The sequence below is a fragment of the Dendrobates tinctorius genome, unplaced genomic scaffold, assembly GCF_039654945.1.
Source record: "Dendrobates tinctorius isolate UK_male_01 unplaced genomic scaffold, ASM3965494v1 ptg000022l, whole genome shotgun sequence".
In the NCBI taxonomy this organism is placed as follows: Eukaryota; Metazoa; Chordata; class Amphibia; order Anura; family Dendrobatidae; genus Dendrobates; species Dendrobates tinctorius.
In genome coordinates this window covers 23,631,976-23,650,894 of record NW_027361690.1, presented here as the reverse complement: position 1 = coordinate 23,650,894, position 18,919 = coordinate 23,631,976, and positions in this window count along the sequence as shown.

The window sequence follows — 18,919 nt, the reverse complement described above, 5'->3', positions numbered from 1 at the left end:
GATTGTTCTCGAGTGAAGGCTGTGATTCCGTCGGGGGCTAGAGCGAATGGTGTCTCCTCACCTTCCAGCTCTTCGTCCCAATTTTGCCCAGGGGCCATGCATCGAATTCTGGAGAGGGCATCAGCATGCACATTCTCCGCTACCCATTTGTAGATGATTTTATATTTGAATTTGGCCATTCGGGCCACCCACCGCTGTTTCAGGGCCCCCAATTTGGCATTGTCGAGGTGGGCCAGTGGATTGTTGTCAGTTCGTACCACTACTTCAGAGCCTGCCAGGTACTCCGCGAATAGCTCCGTCATGGCCCACACTACCGCGAGAAGCTCGAGCTTAAAGGAGCTGTAATTGTCGGGATTGCGTTTGCAGTCATGGAGCGATCGACTATCAAAATCGATCACCCTTGGACTTGTGACAACACAGCCCCCAGCCCGTGTAGGCTCCCATTGGTGTGTAGTATGAACGGCTGCGAGAAATCCGTGTAGGCCAACAATGGGGCTTCCGAGAGCGCGGTTTTGAGATCTTGGAAGGCCTCTTCCTGTGGTTTCTGCCACTGGATCTTCCAACCATTGGTCCCGGCAGGGGCCCCCTTCAGCAGGTCCTGCAGGGCTCGGGCTCAGCGGGCAAAGTTTTTTACGAAGTGACGGTAATATCCGGCTAACCCCAGAAAGGCTCATACATCTTTTACCTTCTCGGGAGTAGGCGACCCCTGTATGGTGGCAACCTTCTCCATAGACGGTCTAACGCCCTCGGGGGAGACGCTATGCCCCAGGTATTCGTTCTGTGTACGGAACAGGTGGCATTTCTGGGGCTTTACCTTCAACCCGTACTTTTGTGGCCGACCGAGCACCTGCCCTAGCCACTGCAAGCGGTCCTCAAACGTGGCAGCGTAAATGATGATGTCATCCAGCTATATCAACGTGGCCTCGAAGTTGAGATCTCCCAGTCATCGCTCCATTAGCCGCTGAAAGGTCCCGGGGGCGTTGGCTAGCCCAAACGGCATGCGATTAAATTCGAACAGTCCCATAGGCAAGATGAATGCGGTCAATTTATTGTCCTTCTACTCTCTCCCACCCTCTATTCATTAACAGCTCTACCCCCACATTCAATACCTTATTTACTCCCTCACCCTCAAAATTCATTACAATTTGCTCTCTCCCCAGATCATTTGCTCTCTCCACCTTCAATTCAATTGCTGTCCCTCTTCCCTTACTCTCAATTCATCATTTGTAGTCTCCCCTCCCCCCACTTCATCATGTGCTGTCCCCTTTATCCCATGTAATCCTTTGCAGTTCCCATCATCATGTGCAGTTCCTTTTAACCCCTCACATCATCATGTGCAGTCCCCCTTTAACCCCTCACATCATCATGTGCATTCCCGTTTAACCCCTTACATCATCATGTGCAGTCCCTCTTTAACCCCTCACATCATCATGTGCAGTCCCCCTTTAACCCCTCACATCATCATGTGCAGTCCCCCTTTAACCCCTCACATCATCATGTGCAGTCCCCCTTTAACCCCTCACATCATGTGCAGTCCCCCTTTAACCCCTCATATCATGTACATTCCCGTTTAACCCCTCACATCATCATGTGCAATCCCCCTTTAACCCCTCATATGATCATGTGCAGTCGCCCTTTAACCCTTCCCATCATCATGTGCAGTCCCCCTTTAACCCCTCACATCATCATGTGCAGTCCCCCTTTAACCCCTCACATCATCATGTGCAGTCCCCCTTTAACCCCTCACATCATGTGCATTCCCGTTTAACCCCTCACATCATCATGTGCAGTCCCCCTTTAACCCCTCACATGATCATGTGCACTCCCCCTTAACCCTTCCCATCATCATGTGCAGTCCCCTTTTAACCACTCACATCATCATGTGCAGTCCCCTTTTACCACTCACATCATGTGCATTCCCGTTTAACCCCTCACATCATCATGTGCAGTCCCCCTTTAACCCCCCTTTCCACATCATCATGTGCAGTGCCCCTTTAACCCCCCCTTCCCACATCATGTGCAGTTCCCCTTTATCCCCCCTCCCCACATCATCATGTGCAGTCCCGTGTATATACTGTACATCAGCCCAGGCCCCCCCTTGCCCCTGTATATACATCATCAGCCAAGCCCCCCAGCCCCTGTATAATTATATACACCATCACCCAGGCAGGCGGCGGCCCCCCAGCACCTGTATGACCAGTTATCAGACCAGGCAGCCACCCCACTGCCCAGGCCCCCAGCCCCTGTATAACTCAACCCCGCTTGGCGGTGAGACTGCATTGAACTTACTGGGCGGCTGTCTCTCAGCCTGGGCTGGCGCGCGCGGGTAGGAGAGCCTGGGTCGGTGTTGTGATAGGAGAGGTGAGTGCTGCCTGCGCACCTGCAGCCATGGACCGTGCTGTCTCTGGCTCTCCGGCTCCGCCCTCAAAGAACGTCCGACGACGTGCATCATTACGTCGCGGCGCATTCTTAATCCCTAGGGTGCCGTCCCCCCAGCACCTGTAAAACCGCCACCGTGCCCGCAGATTTAAAGGGCCGGCGGCAGGAAAAACAGGCCCATGGCCGCTGCATCAGCTGGCAGGCGGCCAGATGAGCGGGCGCCGCCAGCCAGCAGCAGCCCACTACATATAGCGGCCCAGCGGGAAAATGCCCGGTTCGCCAGATTATCAATCCAGGCCTGATCGGAAGCTATATATTCAACAGACCTGTGCTAATCAGCTCAGCTCACTATTAACATCCAGCCACTACCTGAGTTAATAACAGTAGATAGCTAGTGGAGTCAGGTATCGAAACCACGCCGATCTGAAATTGATGTACTATCTGAAGACTAGGTCAATATTATATGCCTGGACAATCACTTTAAATTCAATAACAAATCCATATGTAGTTAGCTCCCCCTAGTGGAAGCATAAGGAATCTAACAGGAAACATAACCCTTGTCTCCTTCCCATATACACCCTGGGCATGTTTGCCAGCTCTTATTCTATAGTTCTCTATGAGATTGTTCCTGGAATCTGGGATACTGGGTAAATTCTTTGGGTGGCTTTGAAGTCACGTGATTGGATAATTAGTTATTTCAGTTTACCAACAGTCATACAGGTCTACCTAATACAATTGTCAGAGGGTATAATAGACTATGTATGATTATACAGTTTATTTAATGCATTATCATGGCCTTTAATACTTCCTTTACTTCATTATTTTTTTGCTTCACCACATGCAAATAGCTCAGAGTAGCTGGCATTTAGAAAAATGAGACATTTATGTCCTGGCAGCAGGTCGGTGTTAGCAAACACTGCAGGGTACAAATAGCAAGCTGCCCATGCATCACATTATACAATGATGAGTCAGAAAGATAAACAGAATGTTCTAGTGTGTGCGATGAAAGACATATATACAGATATGAAGTGTTCTGTGAACTGCCTGTTAATGGGAAAGAGAGAAAGATTGCACAAGCTGGTTCACTTTCAGCAAAGGCTCTGTAAGCAAATTGTTTATAATAAAGCCAACATAAAGGAGGCACATGACCATCAATCCACACAACAGTCCAGAGCTAAAAGGAGGTAATCCACTCAGCCGATCATATGCAGAAACACACTTAAGACAATAAAAGTGTAGTAAGCACCATAGTATAACATTGCAACATCGCTTCTTTCTTTTACAGGGATTTAATCCTGTGCAATAAACAAAGGGATCACAGAACAAATATGAACCTTGAGGGAGTGAGGTGCAGCCTGCAAATCAAGGGTCACATTTACAGCCCCTAAAAAAATCACCAATAAGTACAAAAGTTTCTGATCAACTTCCAACACACTAATATTCCTCATGGCACACATAGGAGTATATACAGTGGCTTGCGAAAGTATTCACCTCATTGACTTTTTTTGTTACATTACAACCCGTGTTTAAATATTTTTGTAATCTGATTTGTGTGTGATGCATCATCACTAAATAGTTGGTGATATGAAGTGAGAAAAATATAGGCATAAATTAAATGTATGGGATAAAAAAACTAATTGTCATGTGCATACACACGTGGTCAAAATGGTTGGTACCCCTCGCTTAATGACAGAAAAAAACACAATGGTCACAGAAATAAATTGAATCTGACAAAAGTAATAAATCAAAAATCTATGAAAATGAACAAATGAAAGTCAGACACTGCTTTTCAACCATGTTTCCACAGAATGTATTTATTTTTTTAAATAAAACTCATGAAATAGGCCCGGACAGAAATGATGGTACCCTTAACTTAATATTTTTGCACAACCTTTTGAGGCAATCACTGCAATCAAACGATTCCTGTAACTGTCAATGAGACTTCTGCACATCTTGACATCTTGGCCCACTCCTCAAGAGCAAACTGCTCCAGTTGTCTCGTGTTTGAAGGTTGCCTTTTCCAGGCGGCATGTTTCAGCTCTTTCCAAAGATGCTCAATAGGATTTAGGTCAGGGCTCATAGAAGGCCACTTCAGAATAGTCCAATGTTTTCCTCTTAGCCATTCTTGGATGTTTTTTGCTATGTGTTTTGGGTCATTATCCTGTTGCAAGACCCATGACCTACGACTGAGACCAAGATTTCTGTCACTGGGCAGCACATTTCTCTCTAGAATCCCTTGATAGTCTTGAGATTTCAATGTACCCTGCAAAGATTCTAGACACCCCGTGCCAGATTCAGCAAAGCATTCCCAGAACATAACAGAGCCTCCTCCATGTTTCACAGTAGGGACAGTGTTCTTTTCTTGATATGTTTCATTTTTCCATCTGTGAACATAGAGCTGGTGTGCCTTGCCAAAAAGTTCCATTTTTGTGTCATCTGTCCATAGGACATTCTCCCAGAAGTTTTGTGGCTTGTCAACATGTAGTTTGGTAAATTCCAGTCTGGCTTTTTTATGTTTTTTTTTTCAACAATGGTGTCCTCCTTGGTTGTCTCTCATGAAGTCCACTTTGGCTCATAAAACGACGGATGGTGCAATCTGACACTAATGTTCCATGAGCTTCAAGTTCACCAGTTTAGAAGTTTTTCTGGGCTCTTTTGTTACCATTCGTATTATCCGTCTCTTTGATTTGTCATCAATTTTCCTCCTGAAACCACGTCCAGGGAGGTTGGCTACAGTCCCATGGAGCTTAAATTTCTGAATAATATGTGCAGCTGTAATCACAGGAACATCAAGCTGCTTGGAGATGATCTTATAACTTTTACTTTTAACATGTTTGTCTATAATTTTCTTTCTAATCTCCTGAGGCAACTCTTTCCTTCGCTTCCTATGGTTCATGTTGAGTTTGATACACATGATGTCACCAAACAGCACAGTGAGTATCTGTAGTCCTCTATACAGGCCCACTCACTGATTCCAAGATTGTAGACACCTGTGATGCTAATTAGTGGACACACCTTGATTTAACATGTCCCTTTTGTCACATTATTTTCAGGGGTACCATCATTTCTGTCCAGGCCTATTTCATGAGTTTTATTTTTTTTTTAAATTCTGTGGAAGCATGGTTGAAAAGCTATGTCTGACTTTCATTTGATCATTTTCACAGAATTTTTATTTATCATTACTTTTGTTAGATTCAAGTTATTTCTGTCACCATTGTAGGTTTTTCTGTCATTAAACGAAGGGTACCACAATTTTGACCACGTGTGTATATATTCACCCTTTTTGCTATGAAGCCCCTTAAAATTTCCAGTGCAAGCAATGATCTTTATAAGTCACATACTTAGTGACAAGAAACCTGTGTGCAATCTAAGTGTCACATGATCTGTCAGTATATAACTTTACCTTTTCTGAAAGGCCACAGATGCTGCAACACCATTAAGCAAGAGGCACCACCAACCAAACACCACCATGAAGACCAATGAGATCTCCAAACATGTCAGGGACAAAGTTGTTGAGAAGTACAAGTCAGGGTTTGGTTATAAAAAAAAATATCCCAATCTCTGATGATCCCCTGGAGCACCATCAAATGCATTATCATCAAATGGAAAGAACATGGTACCACAACAAACCTGCCAGGAGACAGCCGCCCACCAAAACGCTCAGCCCGGGCAAGGAGGGCATTAATCAGAGAGGCAGCACAGAGACCAAAGATAACCCTAAAGGAGCTGCATGGTTCTCAAGCAGAGACTTGAGTATTTGTCCATACGACTAAAATAAGCCACACACTCCATAAAGGTGTCTTTTATAAATGAGTGGGCAGAAAACCAGCCTACACACAAACACACACAGTGTAAGGCTCATTTTGAGTTCACCAAAAGACATGTGGGAGACTCCCAAAATGTATGGAGGAAGGTGCTGTAGTCAGATGAGACAAAAATATAACTTTTATGGCACCAAGGTAAACACTATGTCTGGCACCAAACCAACACAGCTCATCACCCCAAGAACACCACCCCTAGAGTGAAACGTGGTGGCAGCACCATGCTGTGGGGTTGTTTTTTCGGCAGCAGGGACAGGGAAAATGGTCTGATTTGAGGGGAAGGTGGATGGTGCAAAATACAGAGATAATCATGAGTAAAACCTGTTTCAGTCTGTTAGTAATCTGAGACTGGGACGGAGGTTCACCTTTCAACAAAACAATGACTCAAAGCATACTGCTAAAGTGGTTTAAGGGGAAATGTGTAAATGTTTTGGAGTAGTCTAGTCAAAGCCCAGACCTTAATCCAATTGAGAATCTGTATTCAGACTTGAAGATTGCTGTTCACCGGAGGTAACCATCCAACTTGAAGGAGCTGGAGTAGTTTTGCCTTGAAGAATGGGCAAAAAACCCAGTGGCAAAAATGTAGAAAGCTAATAGAGACTTATCCAAAGAGACTTCCAGCTGTAATTGCTGCAAAAGGAGGCTCTACAAAGTATTCACTTTAGGCAGGTGAATAGTTATATACATTGAAGTTTCAGTTATTTTGTTCTATTTGTTCTTTACATGAGACCACAAATTTGTCCAAATTTTAAATAGGCACTTCAACTATATAATTCCACACAACGGAAAAGAAGAGCATCAATCTCTTCCATCCAAAATGAAGTGAACCACAAGAATAAAAAATACGTAATTTTATTAAACAAGATAAAAAATATATAAAAATAGGCTACAAATTCATCTTTTACAGGTTGCATACTCCAAACAGGGATTAACAGCAGAAAAACAACGTTGGAGGTTTTTACACAGTGTTCTCATATACAATTGCAAAAAATACATCATCATTAATACGCTGAAAATAACCTCCAATTCAACCACCATCATAACCAGGCAATATTATCCTTATGCTGCACAGTGCATATCCCTAAAGGGTTAATACACCCCAGCTTGCCTAATGTGTATACTAGCATCGCTCTGATCTATGAGCTCTATATTGTTCCCTAAAGGAATTCCTAAAGTCCACACATAGACAAAAAAAATCTAATAAAGGTGATATTGCCAAGTACCTGGATCAGAAGGAGATGCCCGTGATCTGCTGTTCAAATCCCCGCGCTCCGACGCGCGTTTCACCCTCTTCTTCCGGGGGCGTGTCATAACTGGGTTAAGGACGTCTTTATGTAAATCAAGGGCCAATGAATTTGCTACAACCGTGGTCACATGTAATGACATAATCATGGAGCCGTGAGTGAACTCCTCCTCCCCACCTCACATCCAAAAGTGCGCAGTACAATGAAAGTCCGTGTCCAGAAAAGATTCTACGGTGCATGCGCCTGTCAAAATACCTCCGATATTTGAAAAAGCACTTCCTGCTCAGCGCTGCATGAGAACACACGCTGGGCTGCGTGTGACTCATTAAAGCAGCGCCGCTGGAAGTGCACGGGGTAATGACAAGACCCGCATGCACACTCCCTTATTATCTGGACATAGAAATACTAATGAAAAAATGGGGCATCTTTTGAGAAGGATAGAGGAATAAACTATTTTTCAAGGGAAAAATCACTAATATTATAAAAGTGCGCAGTGTGTATACATAAGAATCCTTTTTAAGTGCAATATTAATTCATAAAAATACATAGGTACATATATTACAACATCCCAAATAATTCATAAAAAAAATTACAATTTTTATACAGCAAACATGCACAAAAAATAATAATTATATATAGCCCAAAATTTTTTATATGAATTATATATTATTTACCTAACTAATAATAATAAAAATAGTGTTATGAAATATAGTGCTAAATTTTTACCATGCAATAAATTCTCTCAGTGTACAAAAAAATCTTTTTATGAATTATATACTATTTATGATATAGAAAAAGTGCAAAATAGTGCTCACTATTGTAAAAAAAAAATTTACCCTACAAAAAAATTCCCTCAATATACAAAACTTTCATAAATTATACATTATATAACATATGATATAAATAAAGTGCAAAATAGTGCTTACTACTATAAAGTGAAGTACATTAATTTTTATTTATCATACAATAAATTCTCAGTGCATGAGTAAAAAATAATAAATAACATTACATAGACAATAATTATTCCATTATTTTTATAATAAAAAACTATTATAACTTTTAGTGTTATCTTTCTCCTCTTCTTCTATTCTTTCTTCTTTTCACATCCTCCTCTCTCAAAGCATCCAAAAAATAGTCCCATACCGACATAGCAAGGCAAAAGCGACTCAGATACAAAGATAAACTAAAAGGAAAGATATATATTATCAGAAAAATAAATAAATTAAACTTAAAAAAACCTAACCCATAAAAATACCTCTATGTTGTGAGTTCATTTTCCCCTTCGTCACTGGGGTCTGGTGAACTCCCTATTCTGGTAAAGGAAGGTAATGCGCCTGATTATCAGGCACCTGAGTCTAATGAGGATGACTGGCTGAGTGGAGTCACGGACTGGATATAAGGCTGCCGACGCCCTTCTGCCCTGCGGGTGATTTCTCTGTGGACTTCTAGGACACCAGTCTGATTCCTGCTCCCCTAAAGCTAAGTTTTCTGTTTTGCCTGTTAGCTTTTTTGTTTTGTTTTTTCCTTGCTTTTCAGTATTCTGCCATTCCCTGCTGGGGTGAGCTGAATCTCCTTTTGCCTGTAGCTCTGTCTTCAGTATATTCCTGAGTACTGACATAGCTTTTTTGAAGCCTAGCGTCTTCAGGGCCTTTTTCACTGTCAGTCTGTTGGCTCTTATTTTCAGAGGGTTTTTCACGGATTGCAGACAGCAGCCTTCCTGTCTTTTTCTATCTAGTTAGCTTGGGCCCCTCTTTGCTCAGTCTATCTTTCTGTCTGTGTTAGTATTTTCATCTTGCTTCACCGTCATTATATGTTGGGGGGCTGCCTATTGCTTTGGGGTCTGCTCTGGGGCAGTTTAGATTTCCCCTTTCTTTCTTTAGGCCTATTTAATTCTCCGGCTGTGATCGAGGGGTCTAGGGCATCGTAGGAACCCCCCACGGCTACTGCTAGTTGTGTTGATAGGTTCAGGGGTCCGCAATCCGATAGCTGCCAACTTCTCTGGTTTTCTGGACTTAGCTAGCATTTCTGTTTTTGCCTCCTACGGTGACTCAATCATAACACCTCTATTAGACATGCTCACTTTAAAGGAAAGCTCCAAAACCTAATGTCTCTTTCAAACCGTTAGGGCTTAAAGTGCCCAAACGGTATATCCATCTACTTTCCACTTTACGAAGGTCTTTAGTCAAATCACCCCCCCCCAAATTTCTAGATCTGCCTGATCAATTGCTTTTACTACCAGGCCCCTTGGATTACAATTATGTACAGATTTAAAATGCCTTGGAAGAGGTTTAAGAGAAGCCAAATCATCATTATTCATGGACTTTTCTATATCCCCGGACATGTTCCCGAGTCCTTACCTTCAACTCCCTCATCGTCATGCCCACGTAAACCTTTCCACACAGGCATTTGGCATGGTAGATGACCCCTTGTGAATTACAGCTAAGGTGCTTCCATATATCAAAAGTGCGTGATCCATCATGATTTGAGAAAGTAGTGGATTTAACAAGGTTTAAACAACCATTACATAGGCCACATGACAAAAAGCCAGGCGTTCCAGACTCCGACTTGTTCTTATTTGGTTCAAAATTACTATGGACCAAAGTATCCTTCAGGTTCATCGATCTCCTAGCCACGAAGGAGGGTTGATTAGGAAGAATGTTACGTAAAATTGGGTACACCATCAATACATTCCAATGGTTATGTATAATCTCCTTCTCATCATCCCATTTGTTACTAAAAGTAGAAACAAATCTTATTTGATCACCTTGCTCCTGTTTCTTAGAAGAAGATCCATAAAGAAGGCTATTTCTTGAGGTCTTAGAGGCCCTGAGATAGCCTCTTAATCATTTTTTACTATAACCCCTATCCATAAATCTAGTCAAATCAATTGCTTGTTTTTCAAAACTTTCTTCTTTTGAGTAAATTCTCCTTGCTCGAAGGAATTGCCCTACTGGAATACCACATATGGTGGAAATTGGATGTGAGGAATCCGCAACCAGGAAATAATTGGTGGATGTGCTCTTCCGAAAAATATCCATACTCAAAAAACCTTCACTATTCACCAAAATCTTAATGTCCAAAAAATCCATCTCTCTGCCGTACCTGAATGTTAGTTTAATATTTTTGTTATTATCATTCAGATGTCCCATAAGATTGCTCAATTCCTTTATGGGGCCATCCCAGAGAAAAAGGATATCGTCGATATACCTCATCCAGTTATGAACATGGTTCAATGCCTGGATGAGGTCACCTTGGAACACCTCCCTCTCCCATGCGTCCCAAAAAAATTAGCATAAGAGGGGGCACAACAGGCCCCCATTGCCGTACCTTGTAGCTGGAGATATATTTTTTTTATTGAAAGTAACGACATTATGTGTCAATATAAACTTCAATAAGGTCATGATAAATTTCACCAATAACTGATCCATAGAACTAGACTCAAGAAAGAACTGAACAGCCACCAAACCATCTTGATGGCGAATTGACGTATATAGGGACTCTACATCGTCTGTCACAATAACTGTATTAGGGTCCAGACATAACTGGTCCAACCTCTGTAATGCCGATGTGGTGTCCCTAATATACGAAGGCAATTCATTCACCAACAGTTAAAAAATAGTCCACAAGGCCCATTTTTACCTGATACTATTGGGCGACCAGGTGGATCCAATTCATTTTTATGTATTTTCGGGATTAAAAAAAAACATAGGCAATTTCGGATTACTATTTCGAATCTGGTCCAATAGTTTTTTTGTAATAATGCCTTCTGCAAAGGCCTTGTCCAAAATGTCCATTAAAGAACTCTGAAAGTAGGATAAAGGATTAAAAGTCAACCTGCGATAACATTTCACATCATTTAAGAGTTTATTCGCCTATTTCTCATACTGACTGACTGGCCAAATGACCAAGTTAGCCCCCTTATCCCCTGGCTTAAATATGACATCATTCCAATATTTTAAATCTATAAGGGCAAATCTTTCCATTTTAGTTAAAATAAATGGACCCTTCTGCTCCTGAGCCAATTTTTCAATATCAGATGATACTAGTTGAGTAAACATGTCCACTGCAGGACAAAGTCCCAAAGAAGGAAATGTATTACATTTAGTAAATAAATGACTGGGAACCATATTCACCTCTGCTCGAATATTATTCTCTTCTTCTAATGATGTCAAAGCCTCCAAAGCTTCCTTTTCAGCTGTCGTATAAATCGGTTCATGATCACTTTTTGCTGCAAGCAGCCTTTTTAGGATTATTTTTCTAGAAAACAGATGAATAACCTTTACCGATTCAAATGGGTCTAGATTGTTAGAAGGAGAAAAGGTTAGACCCCGTTGCAGAATTGACTATTGGACTGCGGTAAGTATATGATCAGACAAATTAATTACCTGATACCGATCTCTTTGAAATATTTCGGGAAATTTCCTCTTATCCCCTGTTCGAACCTGGATATCATGTGAGGATTCAACATCGCTGTTCAAAAGATTACTCTCAACCTCTGAAGTAGTGGATGGCTTTCCCAGCCTCTTCCTTCTGTTGTCCTTATTTCCATTCAGTTGCCATCTATATATCTTGCTGGAATCATAATCATCTAATCATGTTGGTATTTTTTGAGTTTTTCTTGGCTAACCTTATCTTCCCATTTAGAAACTTCCACATCAAGGTCCTTAGACCATTTTGTGAATTGATCATTCGACATATCCTTATTCAGAGATTTAGGCAACACCTCCAATTCTCTATCAATTTCCAATAATGAAGCCGTGCTGTTTTCAATTAATATCTGTATAAACTCAAATGAACACTTTGAAGCAGCCGATGTCCATCTTGTAACTAAATCTTTATCCCCTAGTTCAAATGTGGGGTACAATTGAACCCTCAGACCTCTGGGAATAATCTTTTTATCAAGATAGTTCTCCAATGAAGACCTGTACCACCATAGCTTGGTTTTTCATTGCAAAGCATGTCTAAACTTATGCATGAGATCCTTGACCTCATGAGAGGTATCTTGCGAAACTACTTGGGTGTTCCGAGAAAAAATGTCAGTAGCCTTAGAACGCCAGGTATTTTCCCTGGCTCTTAAATCCATTATACGAACAATCTGTTTAAGAAAAACAGCAATAGAATCAGACCACAAATTTGTCCAAATATTAAATAGGCACTTCAAATATATAATTCCACAACAGCGGAAAAGAAGAGCATCAATCTCTTCCATCCAAAATGAAGTGAACCACAAGAATAAAAAAGACGTAATTTTATTAAACAAGATAAAAAATTTATAAAAATAGGCTACAAATTCATCTTTAACAGGTTACATACCCCAAACAGGGATAAACAGCAGAAAAACGTTAGAGGTTTTTAAACAGTGTTCTCATATACAATTGCAAAAAATACATCATCATTAATACGCTGAAAATAACCTCCAATTCAACCACCATCATAACCAGGCAATAATATCCTAATGCTGCACAGTATATATGCCTAAAGGGTTAATACACCCCAACTTGCCTAATCTGTATACTAGCATCGCTCTGATCTATTAGTCCTATATGTTGTTCCCTCAAGGAATTCCTAAAAACCACACATAGACAAAAAAATCTAATAAGGGTGATATTGCCAAGTACCTGGATCAGAAGGAGATGCCCGTGATCTGCAGTTCAAATCCTCGCGCACCGACGCGCGTTTCACCCTCTTGCGTCTTCAGGGGGCGTGTCCTAACTGGGTTTATGTAAATCAAGGGCTAATGAATGCGCTACAACCGTGGTCACATGTAATGACATAATCATGGAGCCGTGAGTAAACTCCTCCTCCCCACCTCACATCCGAAAGTGCGCAGTGCAATGAAAGTCCGCGTCCAGAAAAGATTCTACGGCGCATGTGCCTGTCAAAATACCTCCGATATTTGAAAAAGCACTTCCTGCTCAGCGCTGCATGAGAACACACGCTGGGCTGCGTGTGACTCATTAAAGCAGCGCCGCTGGAAGTGCACGGGGTAATGACAAGACTCGCATATGTACTACCTTATTATCTGGACATAGAAATACTAACGAAAAAATGGGGCATCTTTTGAGAAGGATAGAGGAATAAACTATTTTTCAAGGGAAAAATCACTAATATTCTAAAAGTGCGCAGTGTGTATACATAAGAATCCTTTTTAAGTGCAATATTAATTTATAAAAATGCATAGGTACATATATTACAACATCCCAAATAATTAATAAAAAAATTACAATTTTTATACAGCAAACATGCACAAAAATAATAATTATATATTGGCCAAAAATATTATATGAATTATATATTATATAACTAATAATAATAAATAAAGTGCTAAATAGTGTTATGAAATATAGCGCTAAATTTTTACCATACAATAAATTCTCTCAGTGTACAAAAAAACTTTATGTATTATATCTTATTTATGATTTAGAAAAAGTGCAAAATAGTGCTCACTGTTGTAAAAAAAATTTTACCCTACTAAAAATTCCCTCAATGTACAAAACTTTTTCATAAATTATACATTATATAACATATGATAAAAATAAAGTGCAAAATAGTGCTTACTACTATAAAGTGAAGTACATTCATTTTTATTTATCATACAATAAATTTTCTAAGTGCATGAGTAAAAAATAAATAATAACATTACATAGGCAATAATTATTCCATTATTTTTTATAATAAAAACTATTAAAACTTTTAGTGTTGTCTTTCTCCTCTTCTTCTGTTTCTTCTTTTCACATCCTCCTCTCTCACAGCATCCAAAAAAATAGTCTCATACTGACATAGCAAGACATAGCAAGACAAAGCAACCTCATCCAGGAATTGAACCATAACTGGATGAGGTATATCGACGATATCCATTTTCTCTGGGATGGCCCCATAAAGGAATTGAGCAATCTTATGGGACATCTGAATGATAATAATAACAAAAATATTAAACTAACATTCAGGTATGGCAGAGAGATGGATTTTTTGGACATTAAGTGGTTGGTGGATAGTGAAGGTTTTTTGAGTACGGATATTTTTTTGAAGAGCACATCCACCAAGTCTTTCCTGGTTGCGGATTCCTCACATCCAATTTCCACCATACGTGATATTCCAGTAGGGCAATTCCTTCGAGCAAGGAGAATTTGCTCAAAAGAAGAAAGTTTTGAAAAACAAGCAATTGATTTGACTAGAAGATTTATGGATAGGGGTTATAGTAAAAAATGATTAAGAGAGGCCATATCAGGGCCTCTAAGACCTCAAAAAATAGCCTTCTTTATGGATCTTTTTCTAAGAAACAGGAGCAAGGTGATCAAATAAGATTTGTTTCTACTTTTAGTAACAAATGGGATGATGAGAAGGAGATTATACGTAACCATTGGAATGTATTGGTGTACCCAATTTTACGTAACATTCTTCCTAATCAACCCTCCTTTGTGGCTAGGAGATCGATGAACCTGAAGGAAACTCTGGTCCATAGTAATTTTGAACCAAATAAGAACAAGTCGGAGTCTGGAACGCCTGACTTTTTTCCATGTGGCCTATGTAAAGGTTGTTTAAACCATGTTAAATCCACTACTGTCAGGATCCAAACAGCGCCGGCGTACAGCCTTCGCTGCGCAGGGACTCACCCGTACTGTAGGAGCCTCAGGGACAGGAACAGCTGGAAAGTACTGATGCACAGGACCTGAACGCTGTAGTTTTAGCAAGCAGGCACAGGACCTATGGTCATGTGACCGCAAGGGGGTGGGGCTTAGCGTCCTGTTTGCTGGGATGGTAGAACACTCAGAGTCGGGCAAACCGGAGGTCATTCACGGTATGGGCAAACGAGGTACAGGAGGAATGGGCAGACAGGAGGTCAGACGAAGCCAAAGGTCATACACAAGAGGGCGGTGCGGTACCAAAGGGATGAGCAGAGAGCAGTCGAGTCACAAGCAGAGAGTCATACACGAGAGGGTGGTGCAGTACAAGAGGATCAGGCAGAACTCGTAACAGGGACAGAATCAGATCACAACCAACAAGTTATCAGGCACAAGGCACACGTATACAAGAGGTCACTTAACTCAGCCGAGGGCAGGAGTCACAATACAGGGCTAGGCAAAGGTACAGGACAGAGACGCATGCGAAACAGCACGGCAAAGCCTAGTACGAAAAGTACAAGGGCGCACCAAACATCAGAGACAAGGCATAGGGTAAGAGGCAGAGTCCTGCGCATGCAGAGGACATGCCAGGGGCAAAGTACAAGACGAGGCCTGCGCATTTGGAGAGACACGCCAGGGACAGGGACAGAGTCTAGCAGCGGAGCATAGGCCGAAGCCCAGAGCCGGGCCAAGGGAGAGCCTTGGGACTAGACAGAGTACAGAGCGGAGACCTGCACGTGTAGAGAGGCACGCCAGGGGGCAGGGTACAGAACGGAGGCCTGCACGTGTAGAGAGACACGTCAGGGACAGGGTACAGAACGGTGACCTGCACATGTAGAGAGACACGTTAGGGACAGGGTACAGAGCGGAGGCCTGCACGTGTAGAGAGACACGTCGGGGACAGGGTACAGAATAGAGGGAGCGACCCAGCAGACCAAGCAGCCATGCAGGGAAGCAACACAATACTCAGGCCCTGAGCAAAGGAAGGGGCGGTCTGATATAGGGCATAGGACCTCCACTTCCGGGTCAGGGCCAGTGGAGAACTTTCAGTTCAGCTCCTCCAGGATCACAGGGAGCAGTCACATAATCAGAATTCCAGACATGCAGGGATGATTGCAAAACCAGTGCTGAAACCTAGGCAGGTCACTTGATCAGAGTTCCAGACATGCAGAGATGATTGCAGAACCAGCCTATGCTGGAGCATAGGAAGGACACATGATCAGGGGTTCTAGACATGACGAGATGATCACAGAAGGCAGAGCAGAAACGCAGGCATCGTGCAGCTCAACAGACATGAGGTGAGTGTGCACACTGCTCTAGGGAACATGCAAGATAGCAGACACGAGATGCGCGTGCACACTGCTCCAGGGGTTCTTGAGGCAAAACAGACACGGCAGACAGGGCGGACATGACAGTACCCCCCTCCTTAAGCCCTCTCTTACCGGGGCTGGAAAGAAGAAGAAAAAAAAAATTCTTCGGCAGAAACCAGAGTTTAGTACAAACCACTCCAACAATGTTGATCCGACATCTGAAATGGACACCTGCACCGGTCAAGACACAGGAGCCATGGATGAGACACGGGGATCCAGTGGGGAGGACTGCGGGTAGACAAGCAAGTCTTCTTACTCTGGCTGCCATAATTTCCAAACGAGTTCAGAGGACAGGGGCCGGGTCTGATTCACATCAGAAGAGTGGCCGGGGTACCACCATTTTCCAAGCGAGTTCAGAAGACATAGACCAGATCAGATTCTTCATCAGACGGGTAGCCGAGGTACCAGCGGAGTCCATGGCCTGAGTACTCTGTGACGAACATCAGCTTAAGCTGAGTCGTTTTTCTTGAATGAGTGGACCCTGTGGGCCGTGGCACCCACCCACCTAGGGTGAGCTGACCTAGTGAGGAACCACCCCCTATACAGGGAGTGTCAGGGGCAAGACCAAGGGGGTGAGCCACCACGGCAGCTGGACCAGACGGCCGGCTCAGGGAAACAAGACAAGGCGAGACAATACGTTAGTTCAAGGAAACTTCATTAAGGAATACTTCTGGGTACAACAGGTGCAAAACGTGAACACACAAAGCACATAAAGCAAGATGCGTGCAAGGGTACGCCGAGGTCCAAGGCATGAGGAACACTTCAGGGTATAACAGGTGCAAAACGTGAACACACAGTATATAGAGCAAGGTGCATGCAAGGGCACGCCGAGGTCCAAAGCATGGTACGTGTAGATGGTAGACAGAGGCACGAGGACATCGGACTCTGGACAGCAGGCAACGATCAACTGGGACATCAGGTTCTGTAGCTCTGAAGGTGATCGGCAGGTTCCGAAAATCCGGTAGCAAACCAGGGTTCCATGCAAGGAGACAAGACAAAGTTAGAAACAGGATGCGTGTCAACGAACATGCCCGGGTCAGGTTCACAGGACGGAGGCCTGCACATGCCAAGGGGCATGCCAGGTACAGGGACGGTGACCTGCACGTGTAGAGAGACACGTCAGGGACAGGGTACAGAGCGGAGGCCTGCACGTGTAGAGAGACACATCAGGGACAGGGTACAGAATAGAGGGAGCGACCCAGCAGACCAAGCAGCCATGCAGGGAAGCAACACAATACTCAGGCCCTGAGCAAAGGAAGGGGCGGTCTGATATAGGGCATAGCAATTCCACTTCCGGTTCAGGACCAGTGGAGAACTTCCAGTTCAGCTCCTCCAGGATCACAGGGAGCAGTCACAAGATCAGGATTCCAGACATGCAGAGATGATTGCAGAACCAGCCTATACTGGAGCATAGGAAGGACACATGATCAGGGGTTCTAGACATGACGAGATGATCACAGAAGGCAGAGCAGAAACGCAGGCATCCTGCAGCTCAACAGACATGAGGTGAGTGTGCACACTGCTCTAGGGAACATGCAAGATAGCAGACACGAGATGCGCGTGCACACCGCTCCAGGGGTTCTTGAGGCAAACAGACAAGGCAGACATTACAGACATGGCAGACATGACAACTACTTTCTCAAATCATGATGGATCACGCACTTTTGATATATGGAAGCACCTTAGCTGTAATTTACAAGGGGTCATCTACCATGCCAAGTGCCCGTGTGGAAAGGTTTACGTGGGCATGATGAGGGAGTTGAAGGTAAGGACTCGGGAACATGTCCGGGATATAGAAAAGTCCATGAATAATGATGATTTGGCTTCTCTTAAACCTCTTCCAAGGCATTTTAAATCGGTACATAATTGTAATCCAAGGGGCCTAGTAGTAGAAGCAATTGATCAGGTAGATCTAGGTATTCGGGGGGGGGGGGGTGATTTGACTAAAGCCCTTCGTAAAGTGGATAGTAGATGGATATACCGTTTGGGCACTTTAAGCCCTAATGGTTTGAATGAGACATTAGGTTTTGGAGCTTTCCTTTAAAGTGAGCATGTCTAATAGAGGTATTTTTATGGGTTAGGTTTTTTCATTTATTTATTTTTCTGATAATATATATATATATATATATATATATATATATCTCTTTCCTTTTAGTTTATCTTTGTATCTGGGTCGCTTTTGTCTTGCTATGTCGGTATGGGACTATTTTTTGAATGCTGTGATAGAGGAGGATGTGAAAAGAAGAAATAATAGAAGAAGAGGAGAAAGACAACACTAAAAGTTATAATAGTTTTTTATTATAAAAATAATGGAATAATTATTGTCTATGTAATGTTATTATTTATTATTTTTTACTCATGCACTGAGAAAATTTATTGCATGATAAATAAAAATTAATCTACTTCACTTTATAGTAGTAAGCACTATTTTGCACTTTATTTATATCATATGTTATATAATGTATAATTTATGAAAAAGATTT